The sequence below is a fragment of the Haliotis cracherodii genome, unplaced genomic scaffold (assembly GCF_022045235.1).
Source record: "Haliotis cracherodii isolate W230 unplaced genomic scaffold, xgHalCrac1.p SCAF_14, whole genome shotgun sequence".
Classification (NCBI taxonomy): Eukaryota; Metazoa; Mollusca; class Gastropoda; order Lepetellida; family Haliotidae; genus Haliotis; species Haliotis cracherodii.
This window is the reverse complement of record NW_027266269.1, coordinates 9,169,829-9,184,228: the sequence shown is the minus strand read 5'-3', so window position 1 is coordinate 9,184,228 and position 14,400 is coordinate 9,169,829. Positions and strand designations below refer to the sequence as shown.

General features: G+C 38.5%; 1 pseudogene; it reads right to left on the bottom strand.

Moving 5' to 3' along the window:
* Positions 1-4,830: 4,830 nt before the first annotated feature.
* LOC139460525 (glutamyl endopeptidase-like) lies at positions 4,831-13,920 on the bottom strand (annotated as a pseudogene).
* Between the last annotated feature and the right edge of the window lie 480 nt (positions 13,921-14,400).

Here is a 14,400-nt window from a genome sequence, read left to right as displayed (position 1 = left end):
TACCGTTTTTGCGTCGTCGTGGCCCAGGCATTACCTTTCAACATGACAACGCCCGGCCTCATATTGCTCGACTTGTTCAGGATTCTCTTCAACATAACAACGTGAATGTCATCACCTGGCCGGCTCGCTCCCCTGATCTTTCACCAAATCAAGCACATGTGGGATGAGATGGATCGGCGCCTTCGACGTCAACCACGCGTTCCAAAGACACTCCAGGAACTTTGAAACATGCTCGACGCTACTGATTTGTAAATTGACATTTTGGCATGTTCATATTTTTTTTTTAAATCACTCATTTTCTGAAGTCAAGATGGCAAATTAAACCATTTGAACACTTACGGAGGAGTCTTTTATCTCTTGCAAACCAAAATTGTTTCAGATTTGGTAAAAAACATAACTTTGCATTAAATCTGAGAGAGAGAGAGGGAGATAAATGGGATATCCTATTTATTCTATTCTTTTTGTGTAGTTTTCTACCGGAATTTTGTTTTTTCAATACAAATGTAAAACCTTGAAACGTAAATTCTCCCTACCTTACACGCAGGGACGTTTCACCATCCATTGTATTTGCGACTTACAAAGTAGTGCAGAGTTTGCAAAATCTTAAAAACATATAATCTAAAGTCTCGAAAAACATTTAGGGTCATGGAACTGCTTTATACATGTGAATATGATGATATACAAAATCAAATTCAAAAAGATATTCTTAACATCTTTTTAGGAAGCGAAGGAATACACGCTGGTCAAGTAACCAAAATAACGCTTTGCGAAACGAACAGTCTCGATTGACGAGTCAAATGAGAAATTTACAGTTTATAACAAACATTTTCGAGAGAATAACAAACGACAAGAGGCGATATTCCCATAAATGACCATCTGTCACTATTTTGCCTTGTAAATAGGACGTCAACATTTTGTGCACGGGATAGATAATTACGATAAAGGGAGACAATTTGAGGGGAGGTCACTCTTGTATAACAATAGTTCCGTCAAAGCGTTATGTTCCCTGCAGTGAAATATCGAGTATTATGTCAACTGCACTGAAATATCAAGTGTTGTGTTCACGGCAATGAGAATATCACTTTTCTCAACTCCAGAAAACTCATACTGAAGCATATACTAAATGCAAATATCAAAGGCCAAATGGGGACTACTTTCAGTGTTTCCAAACCAACATGGCGTCGCCGTTGTCTTGACCGAGCCCGAATTAACTATCTGGAGAAATTACTGGGATAAGTGTTATCATTATCAAAAGAAAAGTCTGATATACTGACAATCAGTGTCAAACTATGATATACCTAAGGTATTTTACAAGTTTTGGCAGCTCTAGAGATATAAATTGCTAATCAAATAAGTTATGACACTAGTCTAGCGTAATAACTTTCCATATCTGTGCTTGCAGCCTTCTCTCCAAATTAAAACAGTTTGATTTGGCCGAAATATGTCCGAATTTTTAACTTGTTTCTTTTGTCAATGCGTAACGTTACAAGAGGACATGCAGACTCTAAACAAACGTGACGTCTCGTAGACTAGGGTTAGAGTAGCTTCCCTTTGATAAGGGGCTGTAGCGAAAGGTAAGTAAAACACTTTGTGAGGGCAATTGTTGTTTTGCCGATATGTCCATGTAGTTACAGGTTTCAGTTGGAACTATACACAGTAAAAAAAGTGTTGCACCCCCTATACTTTGTCATGGAGGGGTGTTTTGAAAGGGTGTAAAGATAACCAAATTAATATTATAACCAGGATTTCGTGTATACCAACAAACCAGTGTATTGTCTATACAATGAACTTAAATGGGGTATTCCATGACCTTATGGCATGTAATAATCTCATGCTGAACTTTTACGAAAAATGAACGAACAACGAAGACGCATTTAGTATGGTGACATCTCAATAATTTTTAGTGACCAAATTCATCCAATAGGGTAAGAATGTCATATGGAGATTTGACGAACACAGTAAGTCAATATCGAGAACTTCCACCAAGCACTTGGATCACAGCTTGAAGTCTTCGTCTCATACCCCTCACCAGACGTTGGAATCGCTCCATGGGCAGCTGCTGCCACTCCTCGTGTAATGCTGCTTCCAATTCACGCAAGTTCTGTGGAGGAGGGTCCCGACGATAAATCAGGCGTCCCACAATGTCCCATACATGTTCCAGAGGATTCAGATCTGGACTCATTGCTGGCCATGGAATCTGCGTCAGAGCATTGTTGTGGATAACCTGGGTCACAGCTCGTGAACGATGTGGTCTGGCATTGTCATCCATGAATATCGGTCTGGTGGCCAGTGGATGATTGTCAAAATGGGGCACCACAACTGGATTCAGCACCTCTTGGATGTAGCGCTCCCCTGTCAAGTTGCCTCGTATGGTCACTAAATCAAGCTTACAATCAAATGAGAAGCATCCCCAGGCCATAACAGATCCACCTCCATATGGTACAGTTGGCATGATGTTTCTTGCAGTATAAGCTGTTCCAGGACGCCTCCATACTCTCACTCTGCCATCCACAACATGCAGAAGGAACCTGCTTTCGTCCGACCAGTGGACTCTTCTCCAGGACCTCAAGTTCCAGTTCTGTCTCAGTCTACACCAGGCTAGACGTAGTCGTTTGTGGTTGTCTGTGAGTTTAGGTCGCTTGATAACCCTTCTGGACTTCAACCCAGCAGCTTTAAGACGATTTCTCACGGTCTGGGTACTGAACTGTTGACGAGGAAGCCAAAGACGTTTCAAGGTTGTGCTTGTAGCAAATGAATGACGCCTTACCACCCTCAACAACGCTCTGTCATCTCTAACTGTGGTCTTACGTGGTCTGCCAGAGGGTCTGCGATTCCTTTCATCATTAGTTTGTGCGTGTTTTCTGACCAAACGGCTTATTGTTGAGTAGTGATGTCCGGTTCTTCTGCCAATCTCCTTGAACGAAAGACCTGCTCCATGAAGGCCAATAATCTGCCACTTGACTGCTTCTGACAATCGTCTACCCGGCATTGTGGGTTACAATAAACTGGGCTGTCAGAGAACATCTTTTATAGGCGATGTTGAGCTTAAGAAGATACTGCAATCTGCAAATGTCATGCACCATGCAATTCACGTGCTGATTGCTACGTTTTGGTGATCATCTTCCCTCCGAAAACATTACACATTTCACATCAGATCCCCAAGGAATACCTACCATTAAAACCAGAGTCGGCGTTTTAAATGTTGTGATGTATCAAACGTATTAATGTGGGGGTGCAACACTTTTTTTACTGTGTATATATTGGCTGTTGTAACTGTCCGACTGACACATTACTTTCCTTTCGAGGTAATATTTATTAATGCGCGCATTCCAGAAAAAAACTTCTTTTTCCATTTTTCGAGCACAGAATTGACTGACTGAGTATGGTTTTACGCCGCTTTTAGCAATATTCCAGCAATATCACGGCGGGGGACACCTGAAATGGGCTTCACACATTGTACCCATGTCGGGAATCGAACCTGGGTCTTCAGCGTGACGAGCGAACGCTTTAACCACTAGGCTACCCGACCGCCCCCACAGAATTGAAGAATGACATAATATGATAAAGAGGTAATCACACTTGCATGTTTGAGGATAGTAAATATCCTGTATTAGGAATAAACACTATTGCCTTGCTAATTACATTGTGTTTATTCCTAATACAGGATATTTACCATCACAATCACAATCGCGTGACAACCACTATATACTAGTATTTGTTTGTATTGTGAATGTATGAAATCAGGATTAGGGAGACCAGGTGTATATTTTTTGCAAATTTACTTTATTTAGTTCATTTGTGTATTTTAACTCTTAATCGCCTTTACAATCTAGATAGAATCTAGATCTAAACAGAAGATAAAAGAGGGTCTCCTTAATGTTCAGATAGAATATACTTAAATAACAACCTTAGGGAGATCAGATGATAAATATGTTGGCAACAGGCAACAGAAAGTATACCTACACAAAATCACACAGAAACATCGCTCTCCCCTTGGCTAACTTCTGTGATCACATTTGGGTGAGTGAGTGAGTGAGTTTGGTTTAATGCCGCTTTTAACAGTATTTCAGTTATATCACGGCTTGTCAGCTTAATGTGGCAGGAAAGCCCGAAGTGATGCACGTACAGACGTTTACCACTTCGGTGAAACCCACGAGCACGGGTATGGTGCTGACAAACCAAGAAACATAATCGGGGCGAACCGCCCCGATCATATTTGGAATCGATTAAACCTGTTTATATGGAAGACCCATCTAGTCATGATAAACATGTTACAAATGTAGTATACGAGTCTATACAAAAATGAAATTATTACGATTCATATATCACAATTCGGTGAGTCGGTCTGACTGATAAGGACACTAGGCTGCCATAAATACAACTCTGATGCAGTGCCGTAATAGACGTACGTTCAGTCGCACCAGGCGTTACAACCCCATATATTGTGTCCCGACACAGCTGACATACTTCCTATCGCGCTCCTACTTACAGGTTCTATACACTACCTATCACGCTCCTACTTATTGGTAACGTTCATTATCCAGCCTTATATTTATGAACTCCATGCTTTCTGTCCAACTTTGAGTAATGGCTCTGACTGCTTGCCAAGTGTGCTTATGTCACCAGCTTATATCATAGGTGATTATACTTTGATTTTTGCAGAAAATATGAAAGCACAAACAATTATGTTAGCCCATCCATAGATAATTTACCAGATGCCGACAGTCATTTGAGTATTCGGTTATGTGAACAATGCAGGGGTATAAGTTTAAGCAATCTCACACAATCTCAATCACATCATGTCATGAGTCTCAACCATGTACGGAATTGACCCATGACCACCTTCTTTTTATGAAATATAAATTAACTCTCATGGTCAGTGCACTAATTAATATTGAAATACAGCCTCAACCTTCTATGGAATCACAACTTACATCACAACTTGAATGATTGTGCCAAACAGATATGTTGTATGTTTTGTTTAAAATAAATGAGCATTCAATAGGTGTTAATGCAAGTGAAAATTAGATCATAAAAAAGAAGTGAAGTTTAATTCAATATTCATTTTGTTTTCTTTATTAACTCAGAAATACAGTCTCAACAATGTATGGAATCATAACTTTGAATTCTGGTGCCATATAGATATGTTGGATTTTTATTAAATTCATAAGCATTCAACAGCTGTTAAAAAGTGAAAATTGGATTATAAAAAAGAAGTTCAGTTTAATCCAATTTTCATTTTTCTCTTTAATACAGAAATACAGCCTCAACCATGAATGGAATAACCATTTTGAATTCTGGTGCCATATAGATATGCTGGATATTTGTTTTAATAACTAAGCATTCAACAGCTGCTAGATTTAAAAAAAGAATCAAAGTTTAATCCAATTTTCATGTTTTTCTTAGAAGTTACATATATATACCAGACATAAATCACAAGTTTCCCTGATGCAGATGTTTTCTAATTTGTTAACAGGTTCTACCACACCAAGTCAGAATCCATCATTTAAAAAGCAGTTTCTGAAGCCTTCCGTATTAGGGGCGACTATTGGTCTGGAAACCACTTTTGCAATAACTATTGATATTAAAAGAAACTATAGCGATAATTATTGATATTGCAAGCAACTACTGCGATAAATATCGATAGTTTTCAGTGTATCATTTTAGATAGATTTTAGAGTTGAACGTGTAAATTACTACGTCTCATGATCAAAAGAAACAAAAATATGAACAGCAATGCATATAATTTATTGAAACTGGAAAACTATTGTAAATAGCAAAAAGTACAAACGAAACTATCGTTATTCCTAAATGAAATCGATACTATTGATCTGAAACTGATTTAACAATCGATTTATTGACTTTAAGTGCTTACAAATAGCAACATATCGATAGATGATGATCTGTTTGCTTTTACTACCTGTCAGAAAGTTCCAAAATTAAGAAAACCAGCGACAAAAATATTGTGCTATCTTCCCCCACATTGATTTAAAAAACGCCACAAGACGCTCTAACCAACTATCATCTAAAGTTGGACTGAATCCGGGCGCATTACCATTTGGCTGTGGTGGTGGATCCTGAGGCCTGGAACAAACATCGAAAAGGTGCCAAGTACTAGCCACATGTACTCGTTCACAAATTGAAATGACAAATGAGGAAAGTATTGAACAAATCATTTTGCCCTGATCTAAAATTGAAATTGAACTCAATTTGTATCCCACTATGTGATTGAATAGCACATGCAACAAGCTGTGAATCTCAAAGAATGATTCGGAAATTGATGTACACTACTTTATAGGTTTCTGTGACATAATTAAATTTCACGTTAGCCATGTCAAGGTGTCAATTCTCTGAAACACAGATTTTAACGAATTACTGACAAGGTTGATACCGCGTTCTCATGTACGCCTTTGAGGTAATGATTAGAATCAACTGCCAACTTTATCTTGGTCCTGTTCAAAAGCAGTCTACCCGCAGACGACTGTATAGGGACATCCTTGATCATGGTGTTTTGATGATCACGCCTTATAATTTTACAACCTGTAACCTACCTCACAGATACATGGCCATATATCTCTTTTTCTATGCCAGATTTTTCAATTTGCAAGATTGAGTCTTCATTGAGTGTAAACAAACGACCTATTGCGTAATGTTGTTGTATTTCTGAGTGGTTGTTGTCAGCACCATGGTAAACAATGCATATTTGATGCTTGTTTGTTTGTTTACTTTGCCCTCAGGAGTATTCCAGCTATAAAACGGCGATCGAGTCTGAAGTAGACAAACCAGCAAATGGTATTATGAGCAACGATCCAGGAAGTCAAGTAACGACGACATGTAATCAGTCCAGACACAGAACCTGACCAACCGACCATTTGTTCGCCTCAGGGAATTCTAGGATGAACATCTATTTCGATCTCCGGTTCCGATCATACCAAAAGATGGTACCTGCCTTGATCTCGGGCTTAAGGGATAAAACAGAGGCTGGCCATGTCAGAATAATTTATCTGAGCGGGGCGATTCATGTTAAACTGCTGCAGAGCATCTCCGTCGGTCAGTACTATAAAACCGGCACTGGTCTGGTCTAGTGCGAGCTGAAGCACACACTCGTGGATGCATGTCACTATCTTATTGAAACAATTATGAACGCGACGTTAAAACCCATTTCACTTCACTTGGGATGGACGTTAGATTTTGCAATGTATTTATCAAAGGGGGTTTTACAAATATCTTATCAAAAATATTAAAAAGTACCTGGTTTGAACAGTATTTGTTGCAACTGACGTCGGCTGGGGATTGTTCGGTACCAGGTTGCCATTACGTTTAGTCATGTCAGCACCACTGCTGTTTTGAGGGCACCCTTGCTGTTTCTTTTGATGTGTGTATGCCTTCCTTACAAGTTTCATCAAGGCATCAACATCAATCCAAACAGCTTCATTTGACCTAGTAAAAGATATGGCATTTCGAGAAAATGCACAGCTTGTAATAGGCTACAAATGGTAACACAAAATTACACAGGTACAAACACTGGTACATCACCAATATGATACGTGAAATTTCTTCTAAACGTATCCCTATTTCTAAAAGTAACTGCCTCACGACCTAGTCCCAAGGTTGAGCAATGAAATAATGCTAGAAAACAAAGAAAACAGGCTCCCAATCAATCTGAGAGAAATCGATCTACATTACCTTCAGTTAAAAAACTCAGAAATTAAACTTAAACATTATTATGGCAGCAAAGAAAAATCATTGGCAAACGTTCTGTAATACCTTTAAAATTGGCAATCGAAATACAAGAACATTGTGGAAGAAATTAAAAGGCATTTAAGGTAATTTCGATAAAGTTATTTATAACAACATCAAGAACCTTTCCACAAACACAAATAAGGGAAATGCAATTGCTGCCCATTTTTCGAAAACAGGTTGCTCCATGAACCACCCAAAATGAGCCTGACTCTTACCGCCACATCTCACTTTAACACTTCTCACATCTGCAAAATTATGGAATCAATAATAAAAATCAGACTCAAGTTGGAAATCAAAAGGGATTAGGCCTGACACCATAAAAAGACTAACTTTACACCACATGTTACATTGAGAACATGACATCAGAACTACACAAGCACAAAAACAATACACTTTGGCCATCGATATTCATAGATTTTAGCAAGGCTTTCGGCATGGTTTGGTATAATGGCCTCATTCAAAAATCAGGAAAATAAAGCCATTTATTGGTGTATTCCAACTTTCATTTACTCTTTTCTTACTGGACTACCAGTAGGGGATTTCACATCAATATTACAAAACCTCATGTGCTTCCTATAAACAATAAAACTTTTATGACAAACTATACACCCAAACTAGAATTACATAACCAAGACAATAAACCCTCGAACTTTGAATTTTGTGTTTCCAGCGAGGTACCACTATGGTGAACACCTGATCTCCAGTGTGCAACCCGTAGGTAACTAGAACCTTTGACGTGTGTCCGTATATTATCATGATGAACAATAAACAGGAAGACTCAATGGAGAAATATTCTGTGATTATTTGTTTGTCAAGAGGTTCACGTATGTCTGATTCGAGAATGGCAGCGGAGTATCCTGTGCAGTTAGAGTATATTGACAAGGAAGTGAGAAAAAATAGTGAACTGTAGAAGCTTGAATTTCAGAAGAAATATGACATGGAACAAGCAAAGGTGCAGGTATTTGAGAAATTTGAACTGAGTGACATATTGCTTTATGGTGCTAATCCTGATAAAGTTCCCCCTGATTTTGGTGATCAAACTGAACATAAACAAGTGAGCATTCAGGATGAAAACAAGATAGAACTTGTGGAAAACTATATTCAGTCACTGACAAACACTGAGAAGCAACTTGTAAAACATGATCATGATTATGTACCTTTGCCAATATCCACTGCTTATTATTTCAGGAAAATCAGTAAATGCACCACCATGTCACTGGATGTTCTTTTCCATCGATCACTTGTTTACAGGCCACCACCACTTGGCTCGAGTACTGATGTGAGGTGTCAGACAAACAATACTTGCTTTTTGTGCAAATTGTGTGAATCGCCGGTGATATTGGTTGGGCATGCAGGTCATGCTTACATTTTTCGCGAACACTTGATTTTCAGTGGTCCATTGATATAATTTCCACAGCTATTTTGCACTTTAATCCAAATGTAATCTGTGTCGGCGGATAATCGAAACTGGTTATTCTCTTGCTTTGACGTTGTATATTTACATCAGACTAAAAGGTGTAAATCACAAATGTTTTCCCTATATTTCAGATTCCTACAGCAAAATTAAACAACAACCGTAAAAACCCGCCCAAGTCTAATGATACCATTATTCAACTAACCTCAGTACTAAAACCAACAGAGAAAACATTAACTATTTTCTGGATATCTGGCCATACACATGTCCCTGAACCTGACCTGGCAGCCAAACGCTCATACCCTCAATTAGCCAAGAGCCGCGATGGAGTCCTACAGTAAAGACATGACCCTACATCACGGCCGAGAACACCATCTTCATAAATCCTATTCAGACTGCGGTGGCCAAGTACCCTCGTATTTTTGTGAGTTTTAAAAAAAAGATTACCCTGGGTTTGTGACTGAAAAGTTGATATCTCTGTACTCACAGATAATTTCCCTATCCATTCACGTACTTGTCATAATATTATTTCCTCAACGTGACGTAATAACAGACCGATAACCTGTATAACCATCTGGGGTATTTCCAAATTTCCGACATCCGATGAGCTACACCGTTCTTTTTGTCTGTTTGTTTAGGATGAAGAAATTGATTAACATGCGCCCTTTATCGAAACTTTATAGATCACAGTTAACCAATCAGTGTTCAAAAATGCGTAAAACAAATATTGCCTCCAGCCTCCAAGTTTATTTAGCTGTCCTTGCAGACGGTAGCCCAGTCTCTGGTCACGCTCAGTTTGCGTTGCGTATCATCCGGGTACTCACGGGGAAAAAACTATAACAAAGGCAACAACCAGTCCGGGGAATTGCGTTAGATCAGTGCCCCTTTAATACTAAAATAAATATCCATGCAGGTAAAGCATTTTCGGATTTCGGATGGCGTCGATAATACGATTACTACTCCCTTGTTGTCATCCACGTTCTCTGGTATAACCCTACACTTGTGTATTTGTCGTCATTCACTTGATGCTCAATTAATAAATTTATTACAGGTACAATTAGTGGTAGCACCACTTAGATTACCTGACAAAGGTTCCCATTTGGCATTTATTGTGTCTGGGGTAATTATTTAATCTAAATCCAGGTTTGAAGGGAGGTGAAATGTGTGCTATGTAATATGCACGTGGCAGCCCAGCAAGAGGTGAATGATCAGTTGATTTATTTTTTTTGTAAATCAACGGATCGTTCCTAGTCATCAAAGGATTAACAGAAAATACGTCGATTGATTAATCACTGTTATCTTGCACAGTGGATATGTCAAAAGTGAGTGTTTACATGTCTAGGTTTAAAAGAAAGGGAATACACTCGTATCATGGCGTGAAGTGCCGATGTAAAAACAACATACTTTGTTCAAAGGGTTAACTGATAATACGTTGATTGATTGCTCATTGTTATCTATTACTCAATGGATTTTTTAGGAACCGTGGACGTAATGAAAATAGTTGTCACGTGGGCTTTCTCAGCCGACCCTTGAGACTTGACACCTATGTGAAACACCTGAAGCAATCTAAGTGATCAGTTAAGAAACGAACACGGGTTATCAATATCCCGAAGTGATATATATCTTTACAGAGACACGTGACATCGAATAAGTTTCTTTGTACAGCTGCAGACGAGTGGGATATTGTTCCTTTGTGTGGATATTCACGGATACATTCCTCGAACAAGGAAGCTGCCTAAAATTTATACACATAAATTTGGTAGGTTGTAATTATGGTATTTGCATTTTGTTTTCCTTCATTTGCTGTAGCATTGAACCGGTTCGTTCTTGTTCCTCTACGTCTTGGTTGGGAAATTCTTCAATGCGCTATAGACGTTATTTTCACAAGTCTTTTCCTTTGTAAGCGTGTATATATTACCGTCAATTTGTAAAATGTGATTCTCTCAGGCAATTTTTACAATGTGTAAATATCTCAGTCATTTTGACTGAAAAATCTGTTCATATTGACCAAAATTGATTAAGACGATCAAAAGGGCCTAACAACATCACAACAGATTATTATGTAGGATTAGAAGCCAAACAACATAGAAATGTACTTTTCATCGTAACATTTTCAGTCTCTTGGTGATGATATTAAACATCAGAATGTTTGGAATTCGTTATCATAATAATACAGATGGAAATGTTTTTCAGTCACTTTGTAAAAAAACTGAATATTTAGGCGTTTAATAAATTTGAAAATGCTACACATTTTGACAGTAAAAAAATATACACACTATAAAAAAAGCAATGCTCTGGTGAAATATTTACTTTGTGTTGTAAGTCAAAATAGTGTAAACGAAAATCGCAAAATTACCAAGCAAGTGACTTATCAAAATTTCGACACCATTACCGATGCTACCCACAAAGATACTTACATGTCCTTATCATCTCGAAAACTATATTTCATTTTGTTGATCAATGTGACCATACGCCCTTATTACTACCAATAAAAGTGACTAATGCGCTTATAAATGGCGCAGCAGAGGTCGCGAACTACTCTAGATTTCTGCTATACATCCGGGTACTCCCTGGGAAAAAACAATAACAAAGGCAACAACCAGTCCCGGGGAATTGCTTTAGATCAGTGCCCCTTTAATGTTTCGACGGTAGCAAGCAGACATGTTGACATGGTGTGCGCATGCGCTAGATTTCTATAGTCTGTTTCTGTACGGGTTTTCAACAAGCTGTATTCTGCACGGACGATGCATTTAAACTTTATGTGTATATCCTGAAATGCATATGAAACACAAACAACGCTATCATTGTTTTCACTGTTGTTTTAAATAAGTCTCAATAGCAATGTATTTGAAGTCATTTATTTATCTTTCAGGGGCGAAACTACCATAGTAGCAGGAGAGCATTTGCTTTCACCTAAAAAAGGCACAGTTTTGTTTTCAAGTAAATCTCAATTTACCATCTATGCAGTAAAGTATCAATTTAAACTGTACACGGTCGAACTAGATATTTATTGTCTTACTTGAAAATCGGAATCTTTACTACGCACTACAGGATTTTAGTGGTAGATAGTTTGTGACGTAAGCAAATCGTGCTCACACAGTTATTATAATGAAAGGTCGGCTATCGTTAAAATATGAAAAGCTATGTTCACATTTCATTTGTCATCGTAGATGTTTCTTGAATGAAAGTCGAAAATGTTTGGTGAAACACGTGTATATATATATATATATATATATATATATATATATATATTAAAATAAAATAAAAATATAATTAAAAAATACCAATATTTGTTACAAAGAAAATCTAACATTCACGGTCCTTAATGCTGGAAATAGCGTTTAACAACACTTAATATTTATAACTTTTCTGCGTGCTTTCCTCTATGGACTACCGATGGCGGTAACAGAGACGTACAGCTAGTAGAAAACTCATGCAGAAACAGACCATTGTAATCTAGCGCATGCGCACACCATATCAACATGCCCGCTCGCTACAGGTAATCGGTCTGATATTACCGGTCGCGTTGTGGAAATAAAATTATGACAAGTACGTAATAGATAGAGAAATTAACTTGGGGTACAGCAATATCAAGTTTTCAGTCACAAACCCAGGGGAAATATTTTTTTTAAATCTCAGAATCATTCGAGGGTAATCGGCCAGTCTAGATAGGATTTATGAAGGTGGTGTTCTCGGCCGTGATGCAGGGTCATGTCTTGACTCCAGGACCCAAATGTTTAGAAATATTTCCTGTTTTTACTTTAATCGTTCCTTCCACGTTGTTGGATGCAAAAAAACAAATAGTGATGCTGATGATGTGTGTCATGTGTCGTTACTGCTATTGTCAGCGGTTATGGTGCCAGTATTATACCCATGGTGCTTTGTTAGCATGGAACGCTGCCTGCCTGAAATTCTCTGGGTACTGGAATAATACAAATGATTCAATGCCAAAAGAAAAAAACTTGCTTCTTATGCCATTGTTTGTCTATCCTGATAACAATAAGCAAATTAATACTTACGTGTTTTTCTTGTCAATACCATTGGTATGAATCCCATGTGCCACATATCTGCCGTTCCTCAGCTGGTACACCGGGGACCCACTGTTGCCAGGTGTAGTTGCATCTCGGTAGTGTAATCTTCGCTCGTTGACAGTGACTGTTGTTAACTTGATTTTCCACTGAGTGCCAGGTGGCCAGCCAGGGACGCCATCTTTCCGCTCTTCTGGAATCCCGGGATAACCAGACATATAAAGGTCCTGATTCTCAATGTATTCATCCGTTCGTGGTTCAAGGTCAAAGGCACAGCATTTGTCGAGCATGTGTTTCTCCTTGTCAAGACAGATGATTCCATAATCGTACTTGCGACCACGTGTTTCTTTATATTCCCGAGGAACTTCAAAGTCCACTGCTTTCTTTCTGATTGTTCCAAATGGATGATATTCTCCATCCCTCCCTAGGCTGATATGAATTTTAGCTCTGAATGCTCCCTTTCTTCTGTCCCATAAACAATGAGCTGCAGTCACTAAAAATATCCTGCCGCCATGTTTGACGAGAAATCCTGTCCCTATTGCTTTTCCATTTCCATGTTTTAAATGTGCAATACCTGTGTATGGCTTTTCTGTTGTGACGGGCACACGACGTCGCTCGTCTCCAATATCACTGTCTACAGATTCCTGTCCCATTATATTATGAAGACGACTGTTGAACTGAAATCACACGACCGTCAGGACCAGGATCTAATTGAGGCGTTGTAGTTATATTTAGTTACAGTTAAATGGCTGCATGGATGGCTAGTGAAATTCAAATGCCCGTTTCTGACTGAAAATCTATTCTAAAGAATATAGGCTAGAAAGAAAATAAGCTTCCTGTCGTGTTGTATATTAATGCATTTGAGGATTTGTATAAACCAACGGCATCAACATTGACCTGACATTGACAAATCCTCCTTTGACAGTATGGCCGAAACCGATATTTAATCCACAGTGACGTAGTTCTGTCGTCACGCACCTGTTCTTATGGAGGGCATGACATAACAACACTCATGAGCCATGAGTTGTAGACATATTTAGTAACAGTTAAGTGGGTGTGTCGATCAGTGTTTGCATGTACCAAGAGTGTATTTCAAATGCTGACTGATAAATCATCGATTGAAATAAATATTGTCTATTATAAACAATCTCTCCTGGGGAATATATGCGAGAACGAAAGTAGGCTTCCTGTGTCGTGATGTATTTATGCACACGC